This window comes from Musca autumnalis, unplaced genomic scaffold, assembly GCF_047663935.1.
Source record: "Musca autumnalis isolate F117 unplaced genomic scaffold, ASM4766393v1 scaffold_3, whole genome shotgun sequence".
Classification (NCBI taxonomy): domain Eukaryota; kingdom Metazoa; phylum Arthropoda; class Insecta; order Diptera; family Muscidae; genus Musca; species Musca autumnalis.
The window spans coordinates 255454795-255470130 of NW_027411866.1; positions in this window are offsets into that span (position 1 = coordinate 255454795).

The following is a 15336-nucleotide window of genomic DNA, read 5'->3' on the forward strand; positions in this document are numbered from 1 at the left end:
ATCACTAAATCTGTCCCTAGCCACCCACATAGTTTCCAAAATCTGGAAAATGGGTAGGGTGATCTCGCTACTGAAGCCATGCAAGGATGCCACCAAAGGTTAATAGTACAGACCGATGGTGTTTTTGTTGCCCGTAGCAAAGATTCTAGAGGTTTAGTTCTCCCCAGCTTCTGAATTATCTATCCAGTTGCCGACCATCAGCATCTATAGCACGCCATCTCCACACATATTAGTAGAGGACTCTATTAAAACAAGCCGTGTGATGCAACAATTATGGTGGCGCTTGACTTATCAAAATCCTTTAGTACTGTTAAACATTCAACGCATTTTGAGGAGCAGACAACACTCCGGCAATGTTTGAAACGTTAGATAACCAATTATATGTGTGGACGCCCTTCGTAGCAGGAGCACGAAGTCCAAACTCCGTGGAGTGAAACAGAGGGTGGTACCTCCGTTTAACCTGTTTAACATCTAACTCTCCTGTAATCCGCCCCCTCCAGACGGCATTTAGATCGTAACGTATGCGGATGGATGTCTTTTGTGAAAGGCTGAACTTCTATTTGACTGATCTTCTTCCACGCGAGGAATAAACAAATATCCGCCACTTAATCTACGATCACTCTGTTTACCTCGTTGACGGCAGAGCTGAGAACAGAGTTGAATGCCATGGTCGATGGTAGCAGAATTCAAACTACAAACAACTCCAAAATTCCAGAGGTCACATTCGGTAGCTGTGACAAGCTATGATGTAGGAACAAAATCCTCGAGTCCCTAGTCGGCAGCACTTGGGATACTGATAAAGAAACCTTGTTGACCTCATATTAACAATTTGATCTAGCATACTCGACTAACTGTATATCTGCGGTTATAGCCACATTCCTAGAACTAGAGATAGAATCAGAGCCAGATTAAGCAGAAAAATGAACATAAAACACAACATTAAAGAACTGCATTTTCGGCTAAAATTTGTTGTAATTGGTAAGTAGGATTCCTAAAGATCAGAAAACTTCCTATAAATTTATTTTAGTTCATAATATTTCATGGCGGATAGTATAAAAAGTCCGGCCGAAATTAATGCTTTTTTATTTACTTTTTTAATGTTAAGAAGAACAAGTAAGCCAAGGCTATAGTCGGACGGGGCCGACCATGCAATACCCTACACCTTTGCCCTTGGGAATTAGCTTTCCACATATCAACATTTCTAATTGTTTCGCTTTATTGCAATTTTCATCAGGGGGAACATCAGTAGTTCTATTTTCATATGTAGTATACTTTGCCGGTATATGCCCTCCAGGAAATAAAATATAGACCAAAAATATTTTTTTATGTATTTTTCATACAAAAGTAATGGTCCATTTCACCCGCTAAATAATATAAGTTCATCATCCAAAATTATAGGCATCTTCCTCTACCTAACTCCCAACCACATGCAAAATTTCGTGATTATTGGGCTATAATTGCGACCTCTTGTGTGTTTATCATTACACTGTGTGTAATTTTTTGAGTCATGTTTTATTAACCATATTCTGACTCCACAGTGCGATAGAACACCAAAAATGAGAAGACACGTGTCTCGCCGTTTTTCCCTATCTCATCAACTTTCGCGGTTATAGGGCTCCAAAGGTTTGATGCTTTGATGTACAAAGGGTAATTTAGTCAGCAATATAACTTCCAAACCGTTAGGAAATTTGAATTTATCTCGGAGGCAACGTTGTAGCTCTTGTCTTAAAGAAAAAAATTGCGAACACATATAATCCATAAAGCTTCATCTGCAAGGTCAAAATCGCCAGGGTCAAATTTCTTTTAAAAATTTTCTCAAGTTTTGTTATACAGCTTTCAAACCGATCAAAATTGGAGCAAGCAGCCAATAAGCAAAATGTACCTTAGATCTTAGTAAACAACTTTCAAAAACATACGAACTCTGTAGAAACGGATCTTAATGGTCAAAGTAGCAAAACAATTGCGATTTTTATCCTCTTTTCTCGGCTTCTGCTCCATAGATATTATAATAATATAATTGTTCCACAAACATCCCAGGCGGGACAGGGGAGGCTTCTCTCATATCAATGAGTGCACCCCGATTCATATTAGCTCAATGATATGGGACCTACTGTTTATCGCCGAGTCCGAACGGCGTGTCTAAAACACCACTTGTAGAGAAGTTGTACAAGGCTGAAATACTCAGAAAATGTCGCCAACATTACTGAGGGGTATTTTGCCACCGTTGAAAAGTGTTTGATGTTGACTGGCCGGGGAATCGAACCCACGACCTTTAGCGTGCAAGGCGGGTGTGCATACCATTGCACCACGGTGGCACCCATAGATATTAAACCCTTCAAAATTCAAGAAACAATCAACCACAATAGTGTAGCAAAGGCTTCAATAAACAACTTTCGGGAATATGCGACATGTCTATGAACGGTTCCTTATGGTAAAAATAGCAAAAATCTTTTGAAAATATCCAATTTTTATACTTTTTTCTCCGTCTCTGATCCAAAGATACGCAACCGCCCAAAAATTAAGGATACAGTTAACTACAAAAATGTACCTTAGATTTCAACAAACAAGTTTCTAGAACAAATGAAGATTCTAGGAACAAATCTTCAAGCTCAAAATTCGATTATTTTAGATCATTCTTTCCTGTTCAATTCCGTAAATAACAAACCTTTCAAATTTCCTTGAGTTTTTAACAGTTTGTTATTTCCAAACCTGAGCAGGGGGAATGTTAAAAAATTTAATTGTTCGCGAATTTCAGCCCTAAGAATCATTCCTACAATCTTCACATGTTCTAAAGAGTTGTTTATTGAAATCTTAGGTACATTTTTGTGGTTGACGGTATCCTTAATTTTTGGGCGGTTGCGTATCTTTGGACCAAAGTCGGAGAAAAAAGTATAAAACTTGGATATTTTCAAAAGATTTTTGCTATTTTTACCATAAGGAACCGTTCATAGACATTTCGCATATTCCAGAAAGTTTTTTATTGAAGCCTTTGCTACACTATTGTGGTTGATTGTTTTGTTGAATTTTCAACGGTGTAATATCTATGGAGCAGAAGCCGAGAAAAGAGGATAAATATTGCAATTGTTTTGCTATTTTAACCATTAAGATCCATTTCTACAGAGTTCGTATATTCTAGAAAGATGTTTACTGATCTGATGTAAATTGTTGTAGTTGGTTGTTTGCTTCAAACTTGATCGGTTTGAAAGCTGTAAACCAAACTTGAGAAAAAAATGTAAAAGAAATTTGACCATGGCGATTTTGACCCTTCAGATCATGCTTGAATGGTTATATGTGTTCACAATTTTTGTTCTTTAAGATAAGAGATACAACTTTCCCTCTGAGATACATTAAAATTTTCTAATGGTTGGAAGATAAAGTCCTGACTAAATGACCCTTTTTACATCAAAGCCTCAAACCTTTGGAGGCCTATAACCGCGAAAGTTGATGAGATAGGGAAAAACGGCTAGACACGTGTCTTCTCATTTTTGGTGTTCTATCACACTGCGGTGTCAGAATATGGTTAATAATTTTCGTGTTGCACAGTGTTACACTACAAACAAATAACAGGGTATATTAGGCTGTAACTCTGTTATCTTATCATGTACACTAGGGATATAACTTTTTGCACTTTTTTGCAAATATCAAAAATACCACCACATAGCCGTGTAGAGCATGAAAAACTATTATGAAAAAAGGTGTAATTTTTTCTCCATCTCGAAAAAAGTTTCCGCACCAAATGCATTGAAGTTCAGTAACGCATTTTTTAATTTTAGGTGTTATGACAACATATTTGCTTTTAATTAAATTTTTTATTTTTTTGTAATCTAATTTAAAATTATTACCAAAGCGTTCTGGACCAATTTGCTCACAAATCGCGCCATTTCGGAGCATTTTATGAATTTTTGACACTATTGCAATTTTTGTTTTTTCTTTATAAACTCGTGAATTTTATGTTTATATTTATTGTACCTATCGGACAAAAGAATATGGTGTCATTTGCAACAAATTCGCGAAAGTTACAGACAGTTTTTAATGACTTTGCCTGTGAGAATTGTATTTTTTTCTATGAATATTTATTCAAACAAAGCAAATTTAAAATTATAAGTAGAAAAATATCAAAAGGGTTTTAGTAATTACAGTCGGCGCGGAAACTTTTTTCACCGAATCGATCTTAGAAACGCGTTTTCATTATTAGGACAAAATTCCCCACGTGGTACTGGTGTTGTATTTTTGTAGAAAACATATACGATTCTCACAGGCAAAGCCAACAAAACAGCCTGTAACTTTCGCGACTTCGTTGCAAATGACCCCATATCCAGAACGCTTTGATAATGATTTTAAATTAGATTACAAAAAAATGAAAATTTTAATTAAAAGCAAATATGTTGTCATTACAGCTAAAATTAAAAAATGCATTACTGAACTTCAATGCATTTGGTGCGGAAACTTTTTTCGCGATAGAGAAAAATTGACGCCGTATTTCATAATAGTTTTCCATGCTCTACACGGCTATGTGGTAGTATTTTTTTGGTTATAGCCTTAATGTACACCAACACAATTGACATCAATAGAAAGGTCAAGCGTTCCTCTTCCAAGTATAGCTTACTTGCCCGGAATGTCTCTTCCAAGAATAAAGATTTAAGCTGTATACTAAAATTTTTCACAATTTTCACACAAAAGTTTTGGTCCATTTAACCCTCTAAATATTATCTGATCGCCATCTCCAATTGCAAGCTGCTTCTTCGTCATATAATCTTACCTTACTTAAAATTTCGAGGCGATCTGACTATTATTGCGACCTACAGAGCATCTACAAAATCGGATAAAAATTATGTTTTTGGTCCATTTCACACGCTAAATATTTCACGATCATCACCAATTAAAATAGCGATCTATTCTGATGTGAAACCGACCTCCATACCAAGTTTCGTGACGATCGGTCCGTAATTGCGGCCTGGAGTTTGATTACAATTTATAATGGACAGACGGACACACGGACGGACACACATCTCAAAATCGCTTTATCTCGCCGAGATATGAAGATTGGTATACAACATTGGGGGTCTCCGACGAATATTTCGCGGTGTTACATGAATTTTTAGCAAAACAAACTTATAATACCCTTTCCACATTGTGGTGTAGGGTATAAAAATCTGTGACCGAAACGAAAGGAAATTGGTGTTTATTATACTTTTTATACCTTACACCACTATGTGGGGAGGGTATTATAAGTTGGTTTTGGCCAAAAAGTTTGTAACGCATCGAAATAATGGTCGTAGACCCATACATATATATACCAAAATGAATGTCTCGACGAGCTGAGTCGATCTGGCTATGTGTGTCCGTCCGTCAGTCCGTCCGTCTGTCCATCTAAACCTTGTAATCACGCTACAGGTCGCAATTTTGATCGGATCGTCACGAAATTTTGGATGTTGATGGGGGTCCCGGAGGGGAAGAAGCCTATTGATTTTGGTGATGGTCGGATAATATTAAGGGGTCGGAAAGGGCAAAAAACTTAGGTGGATAAAATGACAACGTTTTTTTCCAAAGCTAATATCTCAGCTTATATATGGGGTATACCAAAAGCAAAACCAGGCAATGAAAGAAGAATATATCACCTTTCTAACGATGTAAAGTAGGTGCTCATAGGTGATCAAACAACGAAGATGTCACAATAGTAGCAACTAGAACCCCAATTTTCGTTTTTGCGATTTTAATTATATTGACGAATAACACAGCTTTGGTTGAACATTTTCCAAAAGCAAAGCCTGAGTATGAAAATAAAAGATCCTGTCTTTACAATGATGCAAACTAGGTCGGCGTAGGTAACCAAATAACGGAGATATCGCAATAGTCGGTAATGCATCCCATTTTTCTATTTTTTTTGGAAATCCTGTAGCGTCTCAATTTTGATCGGATCGTCACGAAAATTTGAGGGTTAATGGGGGTCTCACAGATGAAGAAGCCTATTGATTTTGGTGATGGTCGGATAATATTTAGGGGTCGGAATGGCAAACACTTATTTGGAGAAAAGTCAACATTTTATTTCAAAGCCAATATCTCTGTTTCTTTAAGAGGTATATGAAAAACAAAACCTGGCGAGGACAGTAGAAAATATCACCCTTCCAGCGATGTAAATTAGGTTGTCGTAGGTGGTCAAATAGCAGAGATATGGCAATAGTCGATAATGCATCCCATTTTCCGATTTTTTTGTAATCACGCCACAGGTTGCAATTTTGATCGGATCGTCACGAAATTTTAGGGGTTAATGGGGGTCCCACAGAGGAAGAAGCTTACTGATTTTAATGATGGTCGGATAATATTTGGGGGTCGGAATGGGCAAAAACTTATTTGGAGAAAAGGTCTACGTTTTATTTCAAAGCCAATATCTCTGTTTTTTTAAGAGGTATATGAAAAACAAAACCTGGCAAGGAAAGTAGAAAATATCACCTTTACAAGGATGTAAAGCAGGTTGTCGTAGCTGCTCAAACAACAGAGATATCGCAATAGTCGGTAATGCATCCCATTTTCCGATTTGTTCGTAATCACGCTACAGATCGCAATTTTGATCGGATCATCACGAATTTTTTGGGAGTTGATGTGGGTCCCACAAAGGAAGAAGCCTATTGATTTTGGTGATAGTCGGATAATATTTAGGGGTCGGAATGGGGAAAAACTCATTTGGAGACAAATTCTAAGTTTTATTCTTTGTGAATATATTGGCTTCTAGTAGGGGTATTCCAACGACAAAGCCTGTCAATGGAAGAAGAAAATATTACCTTTGCATTGGTGTAAAGCAGGTTGGCGAAGGTGGTCAAACAAGGGAGATACCACAATAGTCGGTAATGCATCCAATTCTTCTATTTTTTGCAATCAAGCTACAGGTCGTATTTTTGATCGGATGGTCACGAAAGTTTGGTTGCTTATAGGGGTCCCAAAGAGAAAGAGGCATATTTTTTTGGTGGTAGTCGGATTATATTCCCTAAAAGAAATGTTTACCAGTGAAAAGCTTATGCACTGGGGTAGTGGTGTAGGGTATCACATGGTCGGCCCCGTCCAGACTATAGCCTTTGCTCACTTGTTTTAATAAATACCAATTTCCTTTCATTAATAAAAAAATAAAAAAAAAAACTTAATTAAAATAAAATAAGTTTTCTGACGAAAACTGGAATTCAACGCCGTGGCCATCAACTTCTGACTGGCGAGCTCGTAACCCTCAAAGTGTGTACTTTGCACATCGCAATATGCCTTTCAAACGTACATCAATTCCAAAGATGATCAATATCAGACAAATCGCCTCAGCATATTTTGATAATCCGAAGTTTATGTGCTGTTCCAGGATCATTTTGGAATGTTTTTTGAAGGTAGACTTTATAGTACTCTTGAGTTTTTTATCTTTGGAAAATATGTGTTTCCTGAGTGTATTACCAAAAAAACAATCATATTGTAAACAATCACAGCAAAACAAATGAAAGCAAAATTGTATTGGTAATAATTGCATTCCATATTTATCTTCAATTACAAGTACATTTATATAAGAACATACAAACAGGTAAACTTGTAAGGAAATATACACATGAAATGAATAAAAACCTCAGAGCGAAATTCAAATATTTCAGTCTTTAAAAACTGATTGAATGAATGTCAAATTAAGCCAAAAAAAATCTATTCTCGTTGTAATCACCGAAGTCATACGCTCACGCTTCTATATTTATATTTACCTTTATTAGAATTGTAATCTGTTGTTGTTTTTTGTTATTTGTTAAGCTTTAAAAACATATTGTTTTTTATTTTGTCAACAAAAATGCATATATACATACATATATGTATGTAATTTTTGTTGCTTTTAATGGAATTTGAAAATGAATTTAGGTCAATGGAATCGTTATTGCATAAAACAGTTTTTCATTCGAACTATGAAAATATTTATTTATTTGAATTTTTTGTGTACTTTATACAAAACGTTATTCCAAGATAATCCTTAGCTAGTATTTATTCTTGATTGTTTAGATCAATTCGGTTAGCTGACTGGTATATGTGTGTGTGTGATTTCGTTTTATTTTAATAAAAATAGTAATTCAATGTAAATAGGACAGTAATAAATCGGGGATCAAAAGAAATATTTCAAACAAAAAATTAAAGCAAAATAATTAAAACATGAAAAACAAAGCTACACATTCATGCATATATAAATATGTATAGATATATGAATGAATTACTTTGATTTGCAGCAAGAATTGTATATTGAATATTTTGTGGTGTATGCATAAACTATTGCTAAGAGTATATAAATGATGGAATTAATTTCTATGTCAGTACACATGTGGCAAGAAATATTTGTGTCAAATCTAACTTCAGAAAAATATGTGAAAATGTGTTACCATCAACAAAGCTTTTAGTCGTACTAGACATAGCTTAATTCACTCCAAAATATCTGAAACAAATTTGATCTTAACATATCCCAGCAAAAATACTCATTACAAATTGGCCTACTTTCTCATTATTTTAACATGGGCATGTCATAGGGAGTAAGTACTTATTTTTTGACACTTAAAAGTAAATAAAAAAGTACTTAAATAAGTAGTTACGACATGAAGTAACCAGGGAGTAACTACTTATTTATCTACTTTTTAGTGGTCAAAAAACAAGTACTTACTCCCTATGACATGCCCGTGTTAAAATAATGAGAAAGTAGGTCAATTTGTAATGAGTATTTTTGCTGGGATGTATGTATGTGGGGTCTAAAACCATTATTTCGATGAGCACTATTTTATACCCTTAGCCTTTAGGCTAACGAGGGTTTATACACTTTGAAAATACCAAAAAATGTGCCTCATCGAAATAATGGTTTTAGACCCCCAGTATGTTGGGACGAAATTCGTTTTAGACAATTCGGAGTTGATTCAGCCATATGCGTCCGTCTGTCTGTCTGGCTGGTGCGCCAATAACTCTCCAACGGATCAACCGATGAAAAAAATTTTACACTTCGTAATATTTTGCCTACACTTAGGTTGAGTTAAAAAGAGGGGTGATGTAAAATCACACACTTAAGCCATAGGAGGCCATTTGTGCGCTCTAATTTGGGGACAGGAAGAGGTTATAGTTTAAAATGTTAAAAAAATTTTAATTAAGTATAATTTATTTTTTAACGTTATTTTAGAAATGCTGTCCTATTTTCTGTTTTCTATGTTCCAAAGTCTCCTAAGTTTTTAAACTCAATTGTCCTAATTTACACTAGACCTTGTATTATGTCGTTCCCTAATGCTGACTTCTGAGATTTGCGAGAGCATGGCAATGAAATGGGTAGTGTTTCAACGTTTCATCGTCCTCTCCGCATGCTCTGCATTCACTTTTTTCCCCACTGCGTAATTTGTGCGTTTGCGTTTGTAGCCCCAGGTATCCTGTAGGGATGCCTGTTAGTCTACTAATGTATGATTTAATCAGTAATAGTAGGTTCCTCGTTTTATCCTCATCTGGGTATCCCCATAGGATTTTTGTGATTTTCCCTTTATTGTGCATTCTTTTCCCATGCCTTAACCTCAAGACGTGTAGTTGGTTGAGGCTTTGCGTTATCTAGATTTAAGGTAGGTTGTTCCCTTCTTATTTTGCCAAGGTTATACCTAATCTCTACATGTCCTGCTACCAGGGCTTCGGAGTCGGAGTTGGAGTCGGAGTCTAGCAAATTTTGCTGGAGTCGGAGCCGGAGTCGTGAAAAAAAGCTCGACTCCGACTCCGGGCAACAATCTGTTCTACATTTATCAAAATTTGTCAAATCAATTTAATTTATTTAAATGATCATAGTTAAAAAAACTCTTAATCTCTATTTTGACTACAAAATGCATATCGGAAGCATTTTTGGGTCAATTGATTGGAATAATGTTTGCATGCTCCAAATATACTTGGGTAAGATCTTTTAGAAGATTTACAGGTCATTTTAAGGAAGACTCACTGGTCTTCTCTTGTTTTTTTATTAGAAGTCATTTATGTCTGCTGTAAAAGAACTTGTTGGACTTCTATGAAAGACCTTGTAGTAATTTAAGGGAAATCATACGAAGGACTTACCACGCCCCTTAACCAAATTTAAAAGGAAGGAGCTTACACCTGAGAAGTTTTCGCGGATTCTGAAACTGCAATAGCCTGAGGGCTTTTTAAATAAATCGCGGTCAAACTTCACACTTATAGGGGTTTTTTAAATTTTCACGATTTTGCTTGAAAACCGCAAGTCCTATGCAAATGATGTAAAGAATATGTTGTAGCAGTGAACATTTTCTCTGCACCCTGACTGTATCGCTTCTTTATAAAACTATGTCATGACTACAATTTACCAACTTATACTTATATATCTCAAAAATAGTAGAACCTAGGAAATTACTGCAAAAGTCAGTATTGTAGAGAATTTCCACAGCTATATGATTTTCTCCAGTCCCATTTCGATAAGACTTGCCGTTCCCAAGCAAAATGGTGAAAACCTAATAATAAAAACCTAAAAATGTGACATAAAAAACATACGAAATTGTAAAGGTCAATCCTCTAGTGAAATTTTGCAGAAACAATATTTTCTTTAGCCCTATTTCGATAGGACTTACCGTTTTCAAGCAAAATCGTGAAAACATAAAAAAAACTAAAAATGTGAACTAAACTAAAAATGTGAACCACGAAAGTGTATGTTAAGGGGAAATAGGCTATTTTGGTCTTCAATCACGATGCGGTGACAAAATATCGTTCATTTTCCATAACTCAAAAAATTACAAAGAGTGTTACCGGACAGTATTTATGGTAATTTGATATTTCGAGTCTCATTGGGTACATAAATCAAATTCGGAAAATTGTAAATATACTCGTATGTTGGTGTTTAGGTAGAGAAACCTTGAAACGATACCGTATACTGAAGTGCTTGTTACTTTGTATTCTGTATTGTCAACGAAAAAAACGAACAACTATGTTTTGGAATCCTCCCAATGTAATGTATCTTGAAAGTTCATACTGAAATGACTGTAATTTGTGAATTTTATTTTATCTATTTTCGGAGTCGACTCCGGAGTTGGAGTCGGAGTCGGAGTCGAGAAAAAAATTGGACTGGAGTCGGAGTCTGCCCAAAAATGGCTCGACTCCGAAGTCTTGCCTGCTACAAATATAATGTTAATCGCACTATGTTGGGAGTAGCAATGGCTGCTTTACTATTCGTTAGGTTGTTTGCAGTGTTAGGCTTTATGTTCGACACCTCCAAATAATAGTTTGCTAATTCTGAACAGGGAGTTTTGCAGGACAAGCTCTAAAAGTTTGGAAATTTCTTTGACCTTCAGTACTATGCTAAGTAAATATTTGTTTATAACTTCTGTTCGGATTGTCCGATTATTACCAAAATTTGACAGAATTTAAGTTAAAGGACGTTAAATATAAAAATGCAAAGAACTTGAAAACATGCTAAGTCGACTTAGCATACTATTGTTTGGAGGCGTCGATATGTACTTAGTCCCGTTCTTCCCCCTAGCACAGCTCCATCCGTAAACCCGCAGCTTCCAGCGGCAATCTGCGCTAGAGCTCCATCCACATGTCTCCGGCCGGCATTAAAACTTCGCATAAAGCTACTTCACTTGTTTCATGTATACAGTCCGATAATATTTGATTTATAGACTCACCCGTTGTGACCCGTAGTGTGGTTTGGTGGTTTTTTCCGATCCACTCGCTTACCGACTTTAGCCTTGTAGCTGCGGTGGATGCTTCATGCCATATTTGATTTGTATTGTACAAACAAAATTGTCCCTAAGGCATTTTTTGGTGTACTTCTCAATGGCCCGATAATTCCATTGTGCGACAAAAAAAAAAAAAAAAAAAAAAGACGCGGAGACCTTAGTAGATTATGAAAGTAGAGCTAAAACTATGAGACACGTGTATCTGCGTTTTTAAAGTTTACATCGGAAAGTAACCAAAGTAGGCGAGGCAAGTTCCGCCCATATCTAGTTTGTTTTTCGAAATATTCGAGTTAAGATATCTTGGCATCCTTGCATTTTAGGTATATAGTGTATCTGGCAACTTTATTGAAGAGGATGTGTAGAATATTTTTAAAGATATTAACCCTGCAGTTCACCAAAGCGGTCTTTTCGGTCCTTTTTTCGAAAATCTTTCAAAAACTCCTTTTACATGTGATCATATCAAATCCAAATATTCTACAAAAATGTTCGTCATAAAATTTTACTATAGGTCTCACAATACACAAAATTTGTAAATCGTATCTAATCGCTAGGAATCTCTTAAAATGAAAAACACTTTTTATGGTTAAAGTCCCATTATTTTGAAAAAAAATGAATTTTGTTACACAGTGTTCTAAATCAATTATTTTTAATTTTTTGCACTATTTGCACATTGATTTTTTTTGTCCGCAGCCATCCTACCCAGCCGCGTATGTTAGGATCGGTCTAATTACTCTTCTGTAAAAACAGTGTGTCATTCTAGGATTAAACTCCCGTTTTGGGCCTATTACTCTACAAGTTGACCAACATCTCTGGGCTTTGTAGCCCTTTTCTGAATATGGCCTTTCCATTTAAGATTCCTATCCAGAATTACTCGCAGGAATTTATGTGTACGAGACATATTTATTGTCTCATATAGAAAAACTGGTTACTCGAAGTCTCCCATTTCGTTTTTTCGGGTTAATGTTCAGAGCTCTCGGTCTGGCCCAGTTATACGCTATTCTAAAAACCGTTTTACCTCTTCTACAAAGTAGTTTTGGATTTATTCCCCTTAGAAGTTTTATAACGTCGTCTGCATATCAGACTGGGTCAAATCCATAATCGGTTAAAGTCCTTAATAGATAATTTATTTTTGACGTCATGTAGCTTGCAGCGTATCCATCAATTTCTTAGCATGTGGTTAATCCAGTTCCTCAGGGTGATGGCTACCAGAAACTCGTCTAAGCAGTGGACCAACGTCTCAGTGCTGATGTTGGTAAAAGCGTCTTCGATATCGAAGGACGATTTAGCTCTTCTACAAAGTAGTTTTGGATTCATTCCCTTTAGAAGTTTTATAACGTCGTCTGTATAGCAGACTGGGTCAAATCCTTAAACGGTTAAGGTCCTTAATAAACGTTTCTTGTCCAACTTTGTCTCGTATTTTGAGGTCATGTAGCCCGCAGCTTATCCATCTATTTCTTAGCATGTGGTTAATCCAGTTCCTCAGGGTCCTGTCTACCAAAAACTCGGCAAAGCAAAGGATCAGCGTCTCAGAGCTGTGGTTATTAAAAGCGCATTTGATATCGATGCATACAGCGAATGTTCCCTTTATGTGGTGTACCACACATCGCAGTGTCGGACGATAAAATTTTCGTATTGCGCAACCTGTCTTGCCTGGTTTGGGAATAAAGACTACCCTTGTCTCTTCCTAGGCTATGCGAGTATTTCAAGCAAATTTTAAGCAAGCGTTGAAGGTCCTTACTAGTTTGGACCACTTCCATCTGTAGTCGGTCTCACGACGGCTTGTTTGACCATTGAGCTGTCGATTTTGGGTGCATTTTCCTCTGAGTAGACACACCCTGTAGATGTCTCTAGATGAGCCGTGGTGTTCGACGGGTAGTACGTTCTCATCAGAAAGCTAAGGGTTTCTTCTGTTGTCTCCCACCTTTTTCCCATTTCATCAATGGTATCATCAGGCATGGGTTTTGAATGGAAACTTATCGTTTACGCTATCCACCTGTTCACATAATGGTTTGGCGTTTCTTGTGATTTTATTGTATTCTTTTGCTTGGTAGTTTCCCCAAAATGCTGCCGATTTTTTTATATTTCGGCCTATTATAAAGTCTTTCGACCTCCTTGCCCTTGGTACAAATTCCCCCTGTCATCCAGAATTTTTGAAGGCAGACTTCCCTTCTCGTAGAACTTACAAGTCCCTAGGTTAAATTGTTCATATTCCGGTCTATGTCCACCTAACTACGGCACTCCTCATCTACTTGCCCTTTATATTTTCTTTAACTCGTTTTGCGAGCTTAGTCCAATTTGTTTCCGCTATTTTAAACCTAATATACATATGGTGTGAAGAAGAGTATTCTTCTAAGACCCTCCACTCATGTACTTCTTTTATTAGATTCTCTGAACATATTGTTATATCTAGTACTCTCTCCCTAATTCTATTAACAAAGGTCGTTAATATCTAAGTAATCTAGAAAACCTTGATGGCTTTTGTTAGTGTTAGTTCTACCACACGAGATGTTGTGTGAGTTCGCGTAGTTACCTACAGTACTTCATTACCTGTTTGCTTGATTCTTCTCACCAACTGCTGTATTTCCGACGAAGGTGGTAAACACTCAAACTTTTTCAAAAATTTCTTCCAAACATAGTTTAAGGTATATTAACATTTCGAGTTCTCTATGAATCAGAAGTTTGCTTATCAAACATGTTTTTTTTTATATGTGAATGATTTGGTATAGCCCTACAGTAGGGTATCCACGTATTTTGAAGCAAACTCGTCATACAAAATCAATATATTTTATATACGGCATGACTATTTTGTTCGCTTATTTTTCATTCGGAGGCTGAAGGTATATTTCCATCAGCACAGCTGACTGATACTTTCGTACTTGTCGATCTTGTCAATGTATACATAAATATGTACCTTCTTCAGAGTTGAATGTATAAATACCTTCGGTGACCTGCTCTTAATCTAACGAATTTCTACTGTTCAAAAAAGTCATAATTTTTATTTTTATCGTAATAATAGAAATCCTTAGGCTCTGATAAACTGCACTTCATGTCTAGATGCATGCATACATATACTACACATAAATTTTTGAGCACAACGCACAAATTAATGAAAATCAACAACCGACAAGGGGCGTTTCTTTAATAAATAAATTGTATTCAACACCCACTATTGCAAAACTTTGCTGCGTAACTAACTGGAATAAGAATTGTAGAATGAAAAAAAAACAGCTACAACATTTGCACAAAATATGCTCCGATATTTTGTGGCACAACTGTTCTGGTTGTTATTGCTGTTGTTCTTGTTCTTACTATTATGTACTACAGCTTTGATAGCTGGCTGCCTGGTTGGTGTTCTCTTAACATTTTAAATTGCTTATACGTCCCTAAGGCAATTTCATAATGTGTCCCAAATGTATGAACATTATTAACACTAATTGCACCAGCCTGGCCTGGCTTGGCTGACTGAATGGCACTACAGTGATGAGTGCCGTAGAAGAAGAAATAGCAGGAACATAAGCTCGCAGTTAAGAGGGAAAGGGTGGAATTTAGCGGTTGGCATTCCAATTTTATTTTGGTTCAACAATACCACCGGCGGCAAACAACCAACCAACACCAACCACTTGCCACTTCAATGAAGCTAATG